The sequence below is a fragment of the Bos grunniens genome, chromosome 22 (genome assembly GCF_055505025.1).
Source record: "Bos grunniens cultivar Pamir isolate PY7600 chromosome 22, Bosgru_T2T1.0, whole genome shotgun sequence".
Lineage (NCBI taxonomy): Eukaryota > Metazoa > Chordata > Mammalia > Artiodactyla > Bovidae > Bos > Bos grunniens.
The window spans coordinates 43,354,388-43,375,697 of record NC_141186.1 but is presented as its reverse complement, the minus strand read 5'-3'; the positions used below and the strand labels follow the sequence as shown (position 1 = coordinate 43,375,697).

The following is a 21,310-nucleotide window of genomic DNA, read 5'->3' as shown; positions in this document are numbered from 1 at the left end:
TGTTTGCTTGTGTCACAGCTTTATGTAGTTCACATACCATACAGTTTACCCATTTAAGGTGTATAGTCTATGGCTTTTGGGTATAGTCACAGAATCATATATCTGTTGCCATACTCAATTTTAGAACACTTTTTATTATCTTGAAAATAAGCCCCTGACCCCTTAGCCCTCACCCTGGAAAGTTTTATGACATTGCTGGATGCTAACCCCAGGATATATTCTGAGTCTTTTATCTCTTTGGGTCCAGCTCCTTCCAGGTATCTGATTCATCAGAGGGACAGATTCTCTGTAAACACGTGTAAATGTGTAAATGTGTATATATGACCTCTTAGCACCTCACTGACCTGAAACCTGCTCATGGGCTCTGGGTCTTCAGGCTGGAATCACTGGAAGAATTTTGAAAACTGTTAACTTGGAGAGTTACTTATTTTAATTGGTGAGAGATGTGCATTTTAAAAATGCACTGCACTGTCACATATATTACCACTTAAAGAAAATCCTCTAAAAATGACTTTTGACCAACACAGGGGTTTGGGCACTGACCCTTCTTACACTGGGAAATCTGCATGTGACCTTATAGCCTGCCCTTTGTATTGGTGGACTCAACCAATCTCACGTGGTGTAGTACCACAGTACATATTTATTGGGGGAAAAAAAAATTCTCGTGTAAGTGGACCCACACAGTTCAAACCCATGCTGTTCAAGAGACAGCTGTGTTGAAAACAGTAGATGAATTATGTCCTGTGAGTGTGAAGAATTGCTCTGGGTCGCAGCCTGCCTAGTGCATGTAGGTGTGAGTGCCAGGTGACTTAGTGATCAGAGTACACAGGGGAAGGGCAAAGGGCTCTGGGCCAAAAAGCCCTGGCCTCAGACCCGCCTTTTACCACAGCACCTCTGTTTATGATATTCAAACAAGGCTGCCCACATTTCTTTGACATGGCTCATCAGAAAGAGGCCATTTCTCCTCATTTTTCAGCTGAGGCTTTTTCAGGGGGCCGGGGAGAAGTGGGGCTATGCTTAGACAGCTCGCCTCTTCCCCTTCCCACTCCCTAAATGGAGAGGGCCACATGGGCCGCTGTTCAGCCACTGTGGGTGCTTTTCTTTCCTTTTTTTTTTTTAACTTGAAATCTAGCCTTTCATGTCTGTCTATGTATTACTATTTTGATTCAAACTAGCACAGTCTCTGCCACAGACAGGAAGCATTCAGTAAGTATTGCTGAACCCATGAGTTTGTTGAATGAATGCATTTCTTCAGGGCTCAGCTCAGGAAGCCCTGCCTGTAGACGGCTACCTACTGTCTTACCTACCAAACTACATGTCATTTCCTTCCTCTGTCATTCCCACTTGGTTTTATTTGTGTGAAAGTCACAAGCATTTTACACACAGATTATTTCTTATTCCCTGTTCTCTGTTTATGGCCTCTCTCTCCAACACAGGGGAAACTGTAAATAGCTGGAGGAGCGGGGCAGTGCCTTAGTGATCTTGCTTAATCTCTCCAGCCTCAGTTTCTTCTTTTAAATTTATTTGGCTGCATTGGGTCTTAGTTGCAGCATGCGAGGTCTTAGTTGCAGCATGATACAGGGGTTCTCTAGTCGTGCTCGTGGGCTCAGTAGTAGGGCCGCAAGGGCTTAGTTACCCCTTGGCATGTGGGATCTTAGTTCCCCAACCAGGGATTGAATCCATGTCCCCAGCATACAGGGTGGATTCTTAACCACTGGATCACCAGGGAAGTCCCAGCCTCAGTTTCTTCATCTGTGAGGTGGGGTTAGTACGAAGATGCTCGGGCTCTGACGATTAACTGAACTCAGACACATGGGTCATTCTGAACAGAACTCAGCACATAGATGTCACTGTCTTGGTTGTAGTTTACCCTCTGTATTTGTTAGCGCCTAGTAACTTTTTAGGTATTTGTACTTTTTTAGGCACTGAATGGAAAAAGGAAAATTATTTCTTTAAAAGTTCGTCTCACTGTCACCTGTGACTGCTAGAAAATAGCAAAAAAGACCAGTGACATTTCAAAGACCCCCTCAGCCCCACCCCCTTCCCCGACTCCTTGTTTTTCCCTTTTACCCTGGAGGGACACGTTCTGGCAGCCAGGCTCAGAGATAGAGCACAGGGTCTCCTTACCAGGCCGGCCTGGCAGCAGAGCTGGCTGTTGTTGTTCAGAGACGGCAGGGGAGGTGGAAGAGGCAAGTGGGCAGGCCACAGGCTCAGCCACCAGACCAGCAGAGGAGTTCCCGGAGGCCAGGCCCACAGGGAGGTCCTTGGCCAATGCCCACTTCAGCTCCTTGCATCCCAGCTTTTGTTCATCATCAAAGGAATCCCAACATCAGGTCACACACACTTGATCTCTGGTAGCAGGGTGAAAAAATAAAATAGAAAGCCCTCTGCTTTGTTCTTTTTCCTGCCACTTTCTCTGACAAGTGACCATGCTCATCGCCATTCGTAGGGGTGAAGGGGGAACAGGGAGCTGACATCTTCTGAATGCTGCCTCCTGAGAAACGTGTGAATATCCTGTGGCCTGACTGCCTTCCTTTCCCCTAAGACGAGCACAGTCAGGCTGTGGGCTCGTGTCCCAGGCTTGGACGCAGCCTGCTCGATGAAGTGCACAGTTTCTGCCCTGTCAGAAAGCCTCGAAGACGTTGGGAACATTAGCAAGCACTTAGTTTTCTGTGTGCCAACCACTGTGTTGAGTATTCAGCTAAAAAGATGAATGAAATAGTGAGCTTACAACCCTGGTAGATGTGGTAGACCCATAAGCCAAAGGAGAAGTAGGTATGGAAAGTGCCAGTCTGCCTGGGAGCAGGGAGGGCAGGTGGGTATGGCCCCACCCACTTCTCCTGGGGGAACTAGGAAAAGCTTAACAGAGCCTTCCAGAGAGCTTGTTGTAAATCAGCATTCCACGGGCCTTTTTTTCCCCTTGCAGACTCTTTTCATAATAATACTGAACTGTAAAAACCACCTCTGGAAGTGATTTTTAAATTTAAACAATATTCTATTCAGATTAGCACGTTTTTAAAAATTATAGTATTTTATCTTTGGGATCTGAATTATACTGGCTTCTGAAATCTTACAGTAAGAAATGTGATAAGGTAAATACACCTGCTGCTTCAGACAGTTTTCAGAATAACCATTTTTACAATGATTCCCATTTCTTGTCTTACTAACTCATATTTTGCCATTGGCTTTTCCTTAAATCTGCCTTTAGTCACAGTCCATTATGGGTGTAAATGAAACCCTATATGACTAAGAAGAAAATAATTTTAAAAGCTACATAATGGTCAAAACCATCTTAAACCAACTGGAACTATGAGCACTTGGAGACCTTTTGTTTTGAGTTAAAGGGAAAAAAATACTTCAATATTTATTGACAGATTTTTTTAAGTAGAAATAGAAGCCTTATAAGCTTCAACACATAAATTTTGAAACACTTTCCAGAACCCCTAGTTGTTTATCTTGTTCCAAACTATTACTAACCCACCAAAAGGATCTCAGTTAAAAAAAAAGAATGAGAGAATGAGCAGCTGTGTTCTCTGAGGTCAGGATGCATTTTCAGGGTGCAGAAGGTCTTTAGTTCATTCATCAGATGCTGCTGAGTATACCCCTGTGTTCCTGGCACCATCCTAGGCACTTGGGATGTGGGTCTAAGCAAGGCAGACTCAGTCCCTGCCTTCATTGGTTCATTCATCACACAAAGATTTATTGTAGAGGATTCTGGTGTCAATGAAAAGATGGAAAATGAGACTAGAGCCAATTGTGGGGTCCTTCGGATGCCACACTAAAGGATCTGAATAGCAGGGAAGGGCTCAAAGCACACATGTGGCAGAAGGTGGTATTTTAGGAACTTCATTTGTTGGCAGTGTGCAAGGCTCAGTAAGAAAGGTGGAAGGAAGAGAAGAGTCCAGAGTGATCATGAAGCGGTGAAGTCAGAAAAGCCACATCTCAAGTCGGTGGCAGGAGGGAAACAGGGACACTAGAAATGATTACAAAAAGAGTATAAGGTAAGCAGTGGGTAGCTGGTCTTCCCAGAAGGATGGTGAATCTGAGTTTGGTTTTAGACAATACTTGTCATGAGAACAGTTAGCATTGTTAAAGCACTTTTTATATGCCCTGTGCTAGTTTGATAAGTTTTAACCCATGCAATTCATGGGGTCGCCAAGAGTCAGACACGACTGAGCAGCTGAACTGAACTGACACATGTAAATGTAACCACTGTGTAACGTTTTCATTACTTGAAATACTTTCTTGGTCCTCTTTGCAGTCAGTACCTGGCAACTGCTGATGTGCTTCCTGGTTACTGTTTCACCTTTTCTGGGATGTCACAGATAAATGGAATTTTGTAGGATATAGTCTTTGGTGTCTGGCTTCTTTCACTTAGTTTAGAGCTTTGCGCGTCCTCCATACTGTTGCATGCTTGTTGTTGTTTTTAAGGGGAAGCAGGTTTATTAAGAAAGATACTCCATAGGTAGAATGCGGCTCTTCTGTTGCCTGTTTTGTTGTTGTTGTGTGTTTTTCATTACTGAGTAATGTTCCACTGTTTGAAGGTTCCATAACTTGTTATCTGTTGACCAGTTGGTAGACTCTGGGTTGTTTCCAGGCTGGGGCTAATCACGAATAGAGATGCTGTGAACATACCAGTCTTTTGTAGATGCGTTTCCATTTCTCCTGGGTAAGTACCTAGGGATGGAATTGCTTAGTCACGTGCTAAGTGAATATTTAACTTTATAAAAAATTGCCAGACTTTTCTAGATTCTCATCTGATCCTCATAATCCCTCTGAATTGTGTCTGTTATCATCACCGTTTTTTCAGTTGGAAAAAAGTCAAGTGCAGGAAAATTGGAGGAAAGTAAAGTACATAATTTGCTCCAGGCCGTAAGGCTGCGGGGCAGCAGAATGAAGGTTTGTCTGATGCCTTTGGGCGATGTTGGGAGCCATTCCCAGCCTGATCTGTTGTTAGGGCCACACCTGTTTGGCGGCTCCCCTACGCCTAGGCCTAGCCAAGGACAAATCAGTGGGCCTTCCCTAATCTACAGAACCAGACACTAGCTTGAGTGACCATTTTCTCAGTTCCTCTATTCGAGTTGCTAGGAATGGAAGTATAAAGAAACAGGTGAAATTAAATAGTACGTTCTGCCTAACCCACTCTCTCTGAAATACTGTCATTGGTTATATGCAACCAATGTAAAGGTTGTTAATGTATTTTACATTGCTTGTCATATGAAGCTTTTGAAATCTGGTGTGTATTTCCCAGTTACAACATATCTCAGTTAGGACTAGCCTCATTTCAGGTGTTCAACAGCCACACATTTTTTGCGGCTACTGTACAGGACAGCACAAATATAGATATTAAAAATAATATCCAGAGGTACAGTTACTGAAATGGAAAAAAATTCATGTTATATTAAGTGAAAAAAAGCAAGTCGTAACACTGTATTTAGTATGCTTATATTTTTATAAATACATGTTTACATCTGCAAATATGTCATCTATAACCATATTGGCCAGTACTGTAGCCACTGGACTACTTAATTTTTTAAAAAATAGTTTTTCTTTATTTTTGGCTGTGCTCCGTCTTCGTTGTTGCTCGGGGTTTTCTCTAATCGTGGCGAGCGGAAGCTGCTCTCTAGATGCGATGCACGGCTTCTCAGTGCGGTGGCCTCCCTTGCTGTGGGGCACAGGCTCTCGGTGCGTGGGCCACAGTAGTTGTGGTCCCGGGCTCTAGAGCACAGGCTCAGAAGTTGTGGTGCGCGGGCTTAGTTGCACGTGGGATCTCGGATCAGGGCTAACACGTGCCTCCTGCATCAGCAGGTGGATTCTTTACCACTGAGCCACCAGGGAAGCCCTGGACTACTTAAATTTAATAAAGTTAAATAAAAGTTAAAATTCTGTCCTTAAGTCAAACATGGGGCACGTGTGCCTGGTGGCCGCCACATTCAGCCTCACATCCTTGGGTCACTACTCTCTTCAGTCTGCCAACCCGACTGAGCAAGACTGAGTGAGACAGTAGGGTCTGCCAGCCCTGCCTCCAGCAGGGCGTGGTGACCTTTGAGATCCAGAGCCTCCACGGGCTTTAACAGTGAAACACAAGGAAGAGGTTCACTTATCCTGCAGCCGCTGTTAGCGTTTAATGGGAGCAGCGTGTGGAAACACGGCAGTCCAATCAAAGACCCTGTTCTGCTTTGGTGCAACTGCCATTCAGATTGCCGAGTATTCAGAGCATCCACTTCAGGCACGTTCATGTAAAAGTGTTCCTTTCTGCTTAAGAACATGCCTAGTATTCATGGTGGGGCTTGTTTAAAATCATTTTCTTATTTATACACACTTTCTATGCAGTGCCCAGATGACATCCATTCTGGAAGCGCATAGACAACAGTTTGTGTACATGTAGCAGGAAGTGGGTTGCAAAGTGCGGGGTATTAGTGTCTGGGGGGTGTTGTGAGAGCTCCACAGCTGCGTTAACTCAGATCCCTCAGGCCCCAAGTACCCTCCTCGTTTGGCCCTCACTCTGTCCCAACCTCTTCCCAACTTGACGGACTGGTTCTGCTCGTTCAGCCAACCTCAGAATGAGGGGTAGATGGTATGAAAGCATTCTGCCCAAGGCCATAGAACCGGGGAACTCCTGTGCCCGTGGGTCAGACAGGCCTGGGGTAGAGGCCGTTCTCAGCACTTACTAGCTGAATGCCCTTGTTTAGGGCATCTACCCTCTCTGAGCCCCGGGATTGTTGTAAAAGAGTGACATCTGTCTCCATGCATTGCTGGGAGATGGACTAAGCTGAGGAACAAAAGGCGTAGAGTAAGCGCTCCATGAACAGCAGTTATTACCTTCAGCTCTGAAGACAGAAGTGGCAGCATGGTGTGCATAGTCACATATGTGGTTGGTTTGAATTGGAAGTAGTGTCTCAGGATAACACGGTGACATTTTTAGGCCAGGCAGAACGAATTTCTGTGTAGTCAGCTCTCTGTTATCCTTAATGATGGTGACCAGTCCTACTGCAAATTATTGAAAGCAGGAGGGACTCCCCTAGATTGACTTCTACTTTCAAGCTTTTTTTTTTCCCTCCCACCAAATGTTTTACTGCCCCTGATACAAGGAGAAGAGTTCATTTGTTTGACTTTCATCTTCTGGTTTTCCAGTCTTCCCAGCATAGTAAAAGTGCTGATGAATTGTAAATTGACCAAAAGTTCCCTTGCCAAAGGAAAAAAGATGCTACTTTGCTTTTATCATTGATAACATACTATACTCTTATCCAAGCTTGGATAATTTTGATCCTTATCTTACTACTTGAGATTCTTTACAGTACCATGTTTTAAATGATATATATGACAAACCAAGGAACTTAAAAAAATGGTTTTTCCTGATTTGAAATGTAATATATGCTCATTGAGGATAAAGTGAAAAACAAAAAACAGAAAATAGCTATGAGAATTTTAATCACAGATAATTTCACCTCCGGAGACAACAGATGTTAACGTTTGGTGTAGTTCCCTCTTTCTATGTCATCCCAGAATTTTTTGTCCTTTTTTTTAATAATTAACATCAGAGCACATACCTTTTCCCAGGTAATGAAAATCATTTCAGTACGTCCTTTTAAAGTCTTGCACGTTCTTCCACTATGTACATAAACCATAAATAACTTGCCCATTCTCTTATTTCTGATATCCAGGTTATCCTGGGCTGCCCTTGTGGCTTAGCTGGTAAAGAATCCACCTGCAATGCCGGAGACCCGGGTTCAGTCCCTGGGTTGGGAAGATCCCCTGGAGAAGGGAAAGGCTGCCCACTCCAGTATCCTGGCCTTGAGAATTCCATGGACTGTATGGTCCATGATGTTGCAGAGAGTCAGACACGACTGAGTGACTTTCACTTTCAGGTTATCTTAGGCAGGAGGCTTTTTAATTAGCCTGCTTTAAAATTGGGTGTAGAAGCAGGGACGATTGAGGCCAGGGGAATGCTATTCCTTGTTAGCAGTCGGAGACTGATGAAAATTGTTTTCCATGTTCCTAGGGAATGGCTGTTCCTTCTTCCCTCGGTGTTCTTGGTGCTGCTGCTGACTCCTGTACTTGCAGGTTAAAGCTGTGACAGATTCCCCCTTGAACACCTTGCCTTTGCTATTTTTTCTTTTAATATTTATTTTGCAGAGCTTCCCAGGTGGCTCAGTGCTAAACAATCTGCCTACCAAGCAGGAGACTCAGGTTCAATCCCTGGGTCGGGAAGATCCCTTGGAGTAGGAAATGGCAACCCATTCCAATATTCTTGCCCGGAGAATCCCATGGGCAGAGGATCCCGGCCAGCTACAGTCCAGGGGGTTGCCAAGAGTTGGACACGACTGAGGAACTGAGCCCGCGCGCACACCGGGTCTTAGTTGTGAGATGTAAACTCTTGGTTGTGTCATGTGGGATCTAGTTGCCTCACTCGGGATTGAACCGGTGCCCCCTGCATCAGGAGCCTCAGCCACTGAGCCACCCAGGGAAGTCCTTCGCTATTTTTTTAGCAGGAAAGAAAACGAAGTTACAAAGCTGGCCTTTGTGCTGGCTGCTTTAAGTATGCGATGTCACTGAATATTTGCCACAGCCCTTTTGGAAAGGTATGATCTTGCAGATGAGGAAACCGAGGCTCAGAGGAGTTGGGTCACAAAACTGGTAAGTGGCAGAGAGCCGCTGTGCCTTCCCCTGAGGCCCTGTGGTCGTGGCTGATCACCACACAGTGACCAGCTAGAAGGACTTGGGGTGGCCTGGCTTCCAGGCAGTGGCAAACGAGGATAGAGCGAGAAGCAGCCCGAGGGAGATGAGTGCTTCTGCCCTGGTACTTAGGTTGGTAGCAGCTGAGAGTGCGAGGGGTGAGAAGTTGGCCATCTGAGGCACCAGAACCCACATAAAAGTCACGATCGCCAGCCAGATCAGAATTTGTGTGTTTGTGTTTTCTAGCCAATTACATATGGTGTGTGTGATTCTGAGTTCATGTTGTCTGCATCTGTTTCTACCCTTTCAGGGCATTGGCCTAAGAGATGTGAGGGCTACTGAACAAGCAAAGGTCATATTTCATTTTTAATTACTATTTAATTGAGTCTCCAGATTTTCTAGGGTTTATTTTCTTTGCTCTGATGTAAGATGGAATTCATGAGTTTCCATCCTAGCAAATTATGTAATGGTTTTGGTGTCATTTAGGGGTCTCTGTACTAGAGAGCAGCTACAGGAACTGCTGATTAAAACACTGCATCCATCCTGTAGTCATGTCTGAGGTCAAAAGCATTTTTGAACGCTGCTTTGCAGTATCTCTCCTGGCTGGAACGTGGGCTGTCTTTGAAGTCGGCGTGGAGACCAGCTCCCCCTGCAGAGCAGCAGACCATCTGGAAGGGGAGAGCATGGGCTTCAAAAGGCCTAAGAGAAGGATGCATGCGCAGTCGTTCTTTTAAGGACGCTGACTCAATTCCGGGATCAAAGCATGTTTGTGACGTGGTCCTTGTCCCTTCTGTGACCGCTGAGTGGAAACTGGAGACTTTGTTTTGCATAAAGTTAAAGCACAAGGTTCTATGATTCAGTCAGTTAGGTGTTTTTTTTTTTTTTTTTCCAGTTAGGTTTTAAATGAAATTTATTTCATGTGGTTGAAAAGGAGATACACTTGACTTCACTCAGTTGCCAAAACCTAGGTGAACATAGCAGTGATTCTTCAGATGGCTTTTTTTTTTTTTGGCCTTTATTTATTTTACTATGTTTGTTTCTTTAATTGGAGAATAATTGCTTTACAATATTGGATTGGTTTCTGCCGTATCAATATGAATCAGCCACAGGTATACATATGTCCCCCCTGTTTTGAACCTCCCTCCCATCTCCCACCCCACCTCACCCCTCTAGGTTGTCTTGAGCACTGGGTTGAGCTCCCTGCCATATAGAGCAAATTCCTACTGGCTATCTGTTTTACATATGGTAATCTGTATGTTTCCACGCTGCTCTCTCCTTCCTACACTGTGTCCACAAGTCTGTTCACTACGTCTGCATCTTCACTGCTGCCCTGCAGATAGGTTCATCAGTACTGTTTTTCTGGATCCCATACGTATGCACTATTGACAACAGCTAGGACACGGAAGTATCCTACATGCCCACTGACGGATGAATGGACAAAAAAGCTGTGGTACACAAATACCATGGAATATTAGTCGTAAAGAAGAACGCACAGTCAGTCCTAATGAGGTGGATGAACCTAGAGCCTGTTATACAGAGTGAAGTAAGTCAGAAAAACAAGTATCGTATACTAATGCGTGTATATGGAATATAGGAAGATGGTACTGATGAGCCGATCTGCAGGGCAGCAGTCGGGATGCAGACATAGACAACAGATGCCTTATTAAAACCGTAATGCTTTCATTTGTTTGGGGGCAGGTTTTGTACATTATTGGCTTGCACAGCAGTTAAAGCACAGGCACATTCTAGCTCTGAAATCTGCAAGTGAAATGATGATAATGATTATTTAGTAGAGCAAGGAGTAATCATTTGTTCTCAGTGAAATGTTAAGGATTGTAAGCAGGTGGCCTGCACACTGAGCAGAAGTCCTGCAACCGTGAGAGTTTCTTCAGGAAGCTTGCTGTCCTGCAGGGTTGTGCCACCCACTGCCCTGCTATAACTGTGTGATGGCACAGGTCTGTGTATTGATTTCCGTGAAGTCTGAGGGCCTGGGAGATTGTGGGGATTTTCTGGAGAGCACGTTTAGACTTTACCTGGATGCGGGTGCACATGAGGGTGGCAATATGCCACCTGTTCCCCGAAGGGGCATGTGATCAGTTAACAGACACCCTTTACCGAGCATTCACTGGGCTCCTGCCCCTTGGCCTGACCTTGTGTCGAGTGCTGTTTGGAATACAGAGAAATGTGTGATTTTAGCCTTTGAAGAGCTCAGTCCAGTTGGAGAGAGACTCCCTCCCCAAACGTAGACAGACGTGGAACAAAGATAACCCTGATATAGTTAAAATGCTGGACGTCCCAAGTTTTGGCGAGGCAGAACAGTGAAGGGAGAGAAATAAATAATGGGTGTTCAGGCTGTGCGGCGTCTGATTAGGTGGAGGAGGGATCAAATACAAAGAAAGGGTTAGGACAGTTCGGGCAGGCGATAGAAGAGCATGGACGCCAGGCTGCGGAGTTTGGGTTTTATCCCGTGGCCAGTGGGAGCCCCTGCAGGCTCCTGCCCAGGGAAGTAGCACAGTGTTGGCTGTCCAGCAGGGTCACTTGTGCTCAGCATTCCCTGGGGGGTCTGGCAGTGAACTGGGAGTGCTGTGGTGCCTGGTTGCTGGAGACCCAGACCTGGCCTCCTACCCCAAATCTCCTGTTTTCTAGTCAAGGTATTGATCATTTCGGAGACTCTGCCCCTGGCTGTAAATGAAGCTTCCTGGTTCTTCCTTGCTCTCCTGAAGGGACACTGATGAATCCTGTGAGTGGGGCCACCACCGAGGGACTGTGCGGGGAGTGCTAGAGGGCTCAGGTTAGGCACCTCCCATACCCAAGAAGCGGAGAAGGCGATGGCACCCCACTCTAGTACCCTTGCCTGGAAAATCCCATGGACGGGGGAGCCTGGTAGACTGCAGTCCATGGGGTCGCTAGGAGTCAGACATGACTGTATAACTTTCAAGTAGACAACCTGACTGACTTCACTTTCACTTTTCACTTTCATGCATTGGAGAAGGAAATGGCAAGCCACTCCAGTATTCTTGCCTGGAGAATCCCAGGGACAGGGGAGCCTGGTGGGCTGCCGTCTCTGGGGTCGCACAGAGTCGGACACGACTGAAGCGACGCAGCAGCAGCAGCATACCCAAGAAGAAAGGAGAGTTCCTGCGAAGAGGCGGGGAGGGCTGGGGATAGGGGGCAGAGGGCACTGTGGATTGTGGCCGGTGCTTGGTTCACTGGTTCCCTTCCTCTCAGGAGAGGGTTTTTATTTTTGTAGTGTGAAGCTGCTTCCTATCTACAAGGTTTAGAACAGTGATTCTTGCCTCTGGCAGCACATTGGAATCACTGGGGAACTTTTAAGACTTACTAATGCCTGTGCTTCTGTAATGAAAGGGCATCTTTTTTTGGGTGTTAGTTCTAGAAGGTCTTGTAGATAGATCTTCATTGAACTGTTCAACTTCAGCTTCTTTAGAGTTACTGGTCGGGGCATAGACTTGGATTACTGTGATATTGAATGGTTTGCCTTGGAAATGAACAGAGATCATTCTGTCATTTTTGAGACTGCATCCAAGTACTGCATTTCGGACTCTTATGTTGACTATGATGGCTACTCCATTTCTTGTAAGGGATTCCTGCCCACAGTAATAGATATAATGGTCATCTGAGTTAAATTCACCCATTCTAGTCCATCTTAGTTCACTGATTCCTAGAATGTCAATATTCCTGTTTGACCACTTCCAATTTGCCTTGATTCATGGACCTAACATTCCATGTTCCTATGCAACATTGCTCTTTACAGCATCGAACCCTGCTTCCATCACCAGTCCCATTCACAACTGGGTGTTGTTTTTGCTTTGGCTCCATCCCTTCATTCTTTCTGGAGTTATTTCTCCGCTGATCTCTAGTAGCATATTGGGCACCTACCGACCTGGGGAGTTCATCTTTCAGTGTCCTATCATTTTGCCTTTTCATACTGTTCATGGAGTTCTCAAGGCAAGAATACTGAAGTGGTTTGCCATTCCCTTTTCCAGTAGACCACATTCTGTCAGACCTCTCCACCATGACCCGCCCATCTTGGGTGGCCCCACATGGCATGGCTTAGTTTCATTGAGTTAGACAAGGCTGTGGTCTGTGTGATCAGATTGGCTAGTTGTCTGTGATTGTAGTTTCAGTCTGTCTGCCCTCTGATCCCCTCTCTCAGCGCCTACCATCTTACTTGGGTTTCTCTTACCTTGGACGTAGGGGTCTCTCTTCAAGGCTGCTCCAGCAAAGCACAGCAGCTGCTCCTTACCTCAGGATGTGGGGTAGCTCCTCTTGGCTGCCGCCCCTGCCCTCATCGCAGCCACCCTGCCCGAGCACCGTCGCAGCCGCCCAAGTAGGAAGTCAAGAAACACCTGGAGTAACAGGCAAATTTGGCCTTGGAGCACGGAATGAAGCAGGGCAAAGTCTAATAGAGTTCTGCCAAGAGAACGTACTGGTCATAGCAGACACCCTCTTCCAACGACACAAGAGAAGACTCTACACATGAACATCACCAGATGGTCGACACCGAAATCAGATTGATTATATTCTTTGTAGCCAAAGATGGAGAGGCTCTATACAGTCAGCAAAAACAAGACTGGGAGCTGACTGTGGCTCGGATCATGAACTTCTTATTGCCAAATACAGACTGAAATTGAAGAAAGTGGAGAAAACCACTAGACCATTTGGGTATGACCTAAATCAAATCCCTTAAGACTATACAGTGGAAGTGACAAATAGATTTAAGGGACTACATCTAATAGACAGAGTGCCTGATGAACTATAGATGGAGGTTTGTGACATTGTACAGGAGACAGGAATCAAGACCATCCCCAAGAAAAAGAAATTCAAAAAAGCAAAATGGCTGTCTGGGGAGGCCTTACAAATAGCTGTGAAAAGAAGAGAAGTGAAAAGCAAAGAAGAAAAGGAAAGATATACCCATTTGAATGCAGAGTTCAAAAGAATAGCAAGGAGAGAGAAGAAAGCCTTCCTCAGCGATCAATGCAAAGAAACAGAGGAAAACAACAGAATGGGAAAGACTAGAGAGCTCTTCAAGAAAATCAGAGATTCCAAGGGAACATTTCATGCAAAGATGGGCTTGATAAAGGACAGAAATGGTATGGACCTAACAGAAGCAGAAGATATTAAGAAGAGGTGGCAAGAATACACAGAAGAACTGTACAAAAAAGATCTTCACGACCAAGATAATCATGATGGTGTGATCACTCATCTAGAGCCAGACATCCTGGAATGTGAAGTCAAGTGGGCCTTAGAAAGCATCACTATGAACAAAGCTAGTGGAGGTGGTGGAATTCCAGTTGAGCTATTTCAAATCCTGAAAGATGACGCTGTGAAAGTGCTGCACTCAATATGCCAGCAAATGTGGAAAACTCAGCAGTGGCCACAGAACTGGAAAAGGTCAGTTTTCATTCCAATCCCAAAGAAAGGCAATGCCAAAGAATGCTCAGACTACCGCACAATTGCACTCATCTCACACGCTAGTAAAGTAATGCTCAAAATTCTCCAAGCCAGGCTTCAGCAATATGTGAACCGTGAACTTCCTGATGTTCAAGCTGGTTTTAGAAAAGGTAGAGGAACCAGAGATCAAATTGCCAACATCCGCTGGATCATGGAAAAGGCAAGAGAGTTCCAGAAAAACATCTATTTCTGCTTTATTGACTATGCCAAAGCCTTTGACTGTGTGGATCACAATAAACTGTGGAAAATTCTGAAAGAGATGGGAATACCAGACCACCTGATCTGCCTCTTGAGAAACCTATATGCAGGTCAGGAAGCAGCAGTTAGAACTGGACATGGAACAACAGACTGGTTCCAAATAGGAAAAGGAGTACGTCAAGGCTGTATATTGTCACTCTGCTTATTTAACTTCTATGCAGAGTACATCATGAGAAACACTGGGCTGGAAGAAGCACAAGCTGGAATCAAGATTGCCAGGAGAAATAGCAATAATCTCAGATATGCAGATGACACCACCCTTATGGCAGAAAGTGAAGAGGAACTCAAAAGCCTCTTGATGAAAGTGAAAGAGGAGAGTGAAAAAGTGGGCTTAAAGCTCAGCATTCAGAAAACTAAGATCATGGCATCCGGTCCCATCAGTTCATGGCAAGTAGATGGGGAAACAGTGGAAACAGTGTCAGACTTTATTTTGGGGGGCTCCAAAATCACTGCAAATGGTGATTGCAGCCATGAAATTAAAAGACGCTTACTCCTTGGAAAGTTAGGACCAACCTAGACAGCATATTAAAAAGCAGAGACATTACTTTGCCAACAAAGCTTCGTCTAGTCAAGGCTATGGTTTTTAGGTGGTCATGTATGGATATGAGAGTTGGACTATAAAGAAAGCTGAGTGCCGAAGAACTGATGCTTTTGAACTGTGGTGTTGGAGAAGACTCTTGAGAGTCCCTTGTACTGCAAGGAGATCCAGCCAGTCCATCCTAAAGGAGATCAGTCCTGGGTGTTCATTGGAAAGACTGATGTTGAAGCTGAAACTCCAATACTTTGGCTACCTGATGTAAACAGCTGACTCATTTGAAAAGACCCTGATGCTGGGAAAGATTGAGGGCAGGAAGAGAAGGGGACGACAGAGGATGAGATGGTTGGATGGTATCACTGACTCGATAGACATGGGTTTGGGTGGACTCTGGGAGTTGGTGATGGACAGGGAGGCCTGGCATGCTGCGGTTCATGGGGTTGCAAAGAATCAGACACAACTGAGCAGCTGAACTGACTGAAGTGAATGCCTGTGCTTTGGCCCAAACAAGTTAAATCAGAATCTCTGGGAGGTAGGGTCAAAGCATGGGTATCTTTTTTTTTTTAAAGTTCTCTGGGTGATTCTAGAATGTAGCAGGGTTGGGACCCTTTGCATAGATGTAGAGAAGTAGGAACACCGACAAGTGGAATACCTCCAAACAGCTTCCTGTTCTCTCTGTGCTCTGAGTCTCAGTGAATATGATTGTTGGGCCTAAGGGGAAGAGAAGAATGCTGTCGATTCAGTGGATTTGAAATTTGGCTTTAAGTTTTGACTTTAGCTTCTTTTACACGCTTCTTTCAAAGTGGTCTGTTTGTAGCCTCACTAAAGTAATTTGGGGCCAAAGTAAGTTTTCCTCCCTAGTTTTTCCTGAAATCTCATCACACCGATGCAACTTTGAATAGCAGCTACAGTGCAGTAAAATCTTGAGTATCTTTTCGGAAACTCAGGAAATACAAAATGTCAGTCAGAATGCTTATTGGGGAAATGCCTACACTGAGGGCATTGATCAACTCTTGTGGAAATGACAGCTTCTACCCCTGCCCCTTCAGAGTGAGTCCATCTGAGTTCCCTAGACTGGTGAGGACCCCCATCATTCAGGACTGCAAAAGAGCCAGGCTCAGGGCATCCCCAGGGCCCTGGGGGTTGCCAGCCATGCGTGGTAGGTTGGAAAGTCCAAGGAATCGATGTGGGTTCCAGCTCCCAATCAGCTGCTTCCTGGCTGTGCAACCCTGGACAGCTCACTTAATTTTGCCCATCCTGTTTTATCAGAGCTCTTGCCACAAGATCAGTGCTTATCTGTGGCAATTCCATCTTCTGTCCCCTGGCTTAAGTCAGAAGTCATGTGGTCCCAGTGCCTTTCCAGATTGAAAAACTTCAGCCCCCACCACACTGACTTGCTGCGATGCCCACATGCTAGGGCTCTCTGCAGGGCAGCCGCCCCACCCCCGGCCAAGTAAAGGGATGTGGTGTCCTGAAGAGGAGCAGGAAGGAGGTCCTTTGGGGAAGTGGCCGCAGATGGCAGCCCGGGCAGCCGGCATAGATCTGTGATGCAGAGCCGCCCTGTGGGGCCCTTAGCTCTCCCTTCTGTGCCAGTGCTCTGTCATCTCTTATAGAGCCTGCAGGTTCTGTTCCACATCAGAGAGGGTGGCAGAGATGGAGGTGATACACTGAGAGATTCTGGGCTGCTAACTGTGGCTCTGGAGGTGGAAGCCTGCCTTCAAATGTTGGGTTTCTGCTGGTCTCCAGGGCTCTCTTCTCTCGGTTTTCATCAGAGCTTCAGCCTGGTAGCAGCAATAGAACAGCTGTGTTCTGTTTGCTCTACAAATCAGGGATTTGAGGTGAAGGTATTTCCTTTTAGTAAGGCTTGGTGGTGACATTCAGGCACTCTGAAAAAAAAATTTTTTTTTTTTTAATATTTAGGGGTGAACTTGCTCCTTTCCAGTGGAATGAACATATTTCTGAGCAAAATCACCCTACAGTATTCCACTGTCTTTCTATATCTGTAACCACACGGCAGATGGGACCTGAGGGCAACACTGGGGCCTTAAGGTGTCTTCATGTGTCTTTACAGGGGAAGCACGGTGAGGTTTCTGAGGCCACCAGTGATTAAGTGAGCCCTCTGGTGGGTGTGCACGTATCACCCACGGTGTTGGTGTGGAGCAGGCTGCGGGAGAGGACAGGTGATGACTCTTCCACCCGCTGCGTCCCCAGCCTTCATGGACTGGACTGACCTGTTTCACTCGATGACTCTGGACCTGGGGTTCTCTGTCAGCACTGTCGACGTGTAGGGCCAGGGTGTCTTTTGTTGTGAGGCTGTCCCGTGTGCCTTGTACATGTTTAGCAGCATCTCTGGCCTCTAGCTTTCAGGTTCCCATAGCATTTCTTCATCCTGTGACAACCAGACATGTCTCCAGGCATTGCCAGATCTCTGGGGCAGATCCACCTTCTTTGGGAAAAAACACTGATGTCAACATAAAGAGTGTCTTGGCAGAAACATTAGTTAGGATGTCCTTTGGGGACATCCCAGTCTGACTATTTGTGACCCCATGGACTATATGGTCCATGGATTTCTCCAGGCCAGAGTCCTGGTGTGAGTAGCCATTCCCCTCTCCAGGGGGTCTTCCCAATCCAGGGATCGAACCCAGGTCTCCTGCATTGCAGGCAGATTCTTTACCAGCTGAGCCACCAGGGAAGCCCAAGAATACTGGAGTGGGTAGCCTATCTCTTCTCTAGGGGATCTTCCTGATCCAGAAATCGAACTGGGGTCTCCTGCGTTACAGGTGGATTTTTTTTACCAACTGAGCTACCAGGGAGACCCCTCTGACCTCAGGATCCCAGCCCCATCTTGTAGTTATTGACTTTCCTTTTGCTAAATGCTTCCCTCAACATTATTGCATGCCATTTTATAGCCAAATTACAAAACAAAACCCCCCTAAACTGTATATCTACAGAGGGAAGATTGGAGTCAAACTGTGGGAGTTATACCCCTAGTATGAACAAAAGTGCAGGAATTGGGACGTGATAACTGTTTAATTGATGTTTATCATTTGCAGCAACATCTTTGTACAACACAGGTCTAAAGTTTAAACTCAAAGTATATCAAGCAGGACAGCAGTGTTTGTTTTGCATCTACCAAGTGCTCAGCGTTGAACTGCACTTTATTTATTTACTTTTGACTGTGCTGGGTCTTCGCTGCTGCAGGGCTTTGCTCTAGTTGTGGAGAGTGGGCTGCTCTGTGGTCGCGATGCACGGGCTTGTCATTGCAGAGCATTGCTCTTGTGGCAGAGCATGGGCTCTGGGGCGGGAACCAGTAGTCGAGGCACGTGGGCTCAGCAGTTGCGGCTCCTGGGCTCCAGCACGCAGGCTGAACACTTGTGGTGCGTGGGCTTAGTTGTTCTGTAGCATGTGGAACCTTCCCCGATCAGGGATAGAACCTGTGTCTCCTGCATTGGCAGGCGAATTTTTTACCACTGAGCCACCAGGGAAGCCCTTGAACCAGAATTTTGAAAGTTAGTATTATTCCTCTGACAGATCATAGTGAAGCAATGGATGCTTGAAGTGATTTTTGAGAAATAACAATTCCCCCCAATTTGAACATCAAAACTTGTTTGTGTGTAGTTGTTTGGAAGTACTCAATTATATGTGCTGATTTTAGCTTTACTATAAGACTATAAAAGCCCAGACAATCTGCCAGTAAGAGAACCCTGAGAAAAAAGAAAATGTCAGAGCTAACAGACTGATCTCCAAATACAAGAAAGCCAGGTATTTTTAGCATTTTATCTTTATGTATTCAGAAATAATTGCATTGGCATATTGCTTAAGGGATTTGCCATACTACACAAGCCAGTTTTGAAATATTCATATTATAACCTGACATGAAACCAGCTAAGCAGGATGCCAGCCACGTAGTTGATTCACTCGTAATTGAGTGGATATTGTTGAATGTATCATTCTTAACATAGTCGAGAGTAGGCAGAAATTTCTGCTTATGTGAACTTTATCAACCTTTGCAAACTAAACAGAGTGGAAATGAATGATAGTGTAATAAGATCTATTTTAAAATTCAGCTGCCAAGTTAACAATGCTTATTTGGCTTTATTTTCTCCATAACCTATTTAATTCAGAATTAATTCAGTAGAAAGGATTTGTTGAATTCTGTGTTGATTAAGCATTTGTTGAGTAGTTACTGTGAGTAATACCTGAATCATTACCATCCCAAAATGTTAAAACAATTCTGAGCATTTGAGGAAAAAAACGTTTCTGTTTTTTTCTGTGCTTCATCCCTGTGTGTGTAAGCAGAAGGCTGAGCAAGGTCTCTTGTTTCCTGCTTATTTGATTACCTGGGGAAGCTCTGAAAACTTCTGATTCCTAATTTCTATCTTGTAGATTCTGATTTAGCAAGTCTTGGGAATGGTATTTTTAACTCTCTCGCTTCTCCTGGCTCCCCAGGATCAGGCAGCTTCCAATGATGAGGCAGCTTGGGAGGAGGGGGAGGTGTCACTGAATTTGGTTTCTTTGGAAAATGCTATAACTGCATACCTATTACTACCTTTTTACCTATTTTCTTAACCATAGCCTTTTCTAACCGAAAAGCTTATATGCAAACTTTGAGCAGGAAAAATCATTGATCTTAGTCCTCTGACTCTACTAAACTAATTTTGAATGCTAAGGTTAATTTTTAAATTTGAGATAATTGCAGATTCACATACAGTTGTAAGAAACATTGAAGAGATCCCATATCTCTGTTATCCAGTTTCTGTCATTGGTAGTGTCTTGCTAAACTTGATATGCTATCACAACCAAAATATTAACATTGACCAGTCAAGATACAGCACCTTTCCGTCGGCCCAGACATGCTCATGTCTTAGTCCATTCAGACTGCTCTAACAAAATACCAAAAACTGAGTGGCCTATCCACAATGGATTTGTTTCTCACAGTTCAGGAGGCTGAAAGTCCAAGACTGAGGTGTGAGCATGGCTGCCTTCTGATGGTCCTCTTCCTGGTTCAGAGCTAGCACCTTCTCAAATGATCCCATGTGGCGGAAGGAGTGAGGGACCCCTCTGGAGCCTCTCTTGTAAGGGTGCTGATCCCATTCTTGAGGGCTTTGCTCTCATGACCTAAGTAACTCCCAAAGGTCCTCCCACTTTCTAATACCATCATTTTTGGGAGTTAGTATTTCAGTATGTGAACCTTGTGGGGACTGAGACATTCAAACCATAGCACATCACCTTGTCCTTCTGTAGTCACACCTGATTCCCTTCCACACACACCCTGCTACCCCAGCTGTAACTGTTGACAACCAACAGACTGTTCTCCATATCTGTGATTCTGTCATTTCATAAATATTGTATAAATGGAGACATGTAGTTTATAATCTTTGGGGATTGTCTTTTTCACTCTGTGTAATCCTCCAGAGGGGCTTCCCTGGTGGCTCCGATGGTAAAGAATTTGCCTGCAATGGGGGAGACCTGAGTTTGATCCCTGGCTTGGGAAGATCCCCTGGAGGAGGGCATGGTAACCTATTCCAGTATGCTTGCCTGTATAATCCACATGGACAGAGGAGTCTGGTGGGCTACAGTCCATGGGGTCGAAAAGAGTCTGACATGACTGAGCGACTAAGCACTCACACACAGGATCCTCCAGAGATTCATCTAGTTTGTTGCATGTATCAATAGTTTATTCATTTTCATTGCTGAGTAGTATTCCCTGGTATGGAAGTAGCAAAGTTTAAACATACACCTGTTGAAAGACATCTGGCTTTTCTACTTTAGGGGTATTACCAATAAAATAGCTGTGAACATTCATGTAAAAGTTACTGTATAGACATAAGTTTTTGTTTCTCTGGAATGAATGTCCAGGGGTGTAGTTGCTGGGTCATAATAATGGCTGCATGTTTTAATTAAAAAAAAAAAAAAGTTGCCAAACGATATTATAGAGTTTCAGTGCCATTTAAAATTCCCACCATTAATTTATGTGATCCAGTTTCCCTATTTGGCTGTTTCCCTAGCCAACATTTGGTGTTATCATTATTTTTTTGTTTGAGCTATTCTGATGGAAATACAGTGATATCTCATTGTAGTCTTACTTTGCATTTGATTGATGACTGGTAATGTTGAATATCTTTTTCTGTGCTTATTTGCCTTCTGTATGTCCTCTTGAAAGGAATGTGTATTCTGCTGTTGTCGAATGGCGTGTTCTATAAATGCTGATTATATTTGTTGGTTGATGATGACATGAAGTTCATATTTTATGACAGGACAAGAAAAAAATGAGATGTAAAATTTTTTTTGCCCATTTGGGCCTCCCAGAGCACTCCCCTATAGTATGTATTCTGCTTCTGCATTAACTAGACCTGTTTAGGGAACAAC

At 44.9% G+C, this 21,310-nt stretch overlaps 1 protein-coding gene across 20 annotated transcripts in view; it reads left to right on the top strand.

Moving 5' to 3' along the window:
* Positions 1 to 21,310, top strand: part of PXK (PX domain containing serine/threonine kinase like) — an 88,574-nt gene that overhangs the window by 12,086 nt on the left and 55,178 nt on the right. For 2 of the 20 annotated variants that reach the window (XM_086367200.1, XM_086367201.1), the window contains exon 1: positions 17,013 to 17,121. The exons of 17 other annotated variants lie outside the window; for them this stretch is intronic. The gene's annotated coding sequence lies outside the window, so the exon portion shown is untranslated. Of the gene's footprint in view, positions 1 to 17,012; positions 17,122 to 21,310 lie in introns of those variants that run through there. One more of the 20 variants, XM_086367189.1, reaches the window with a different exon arrangement.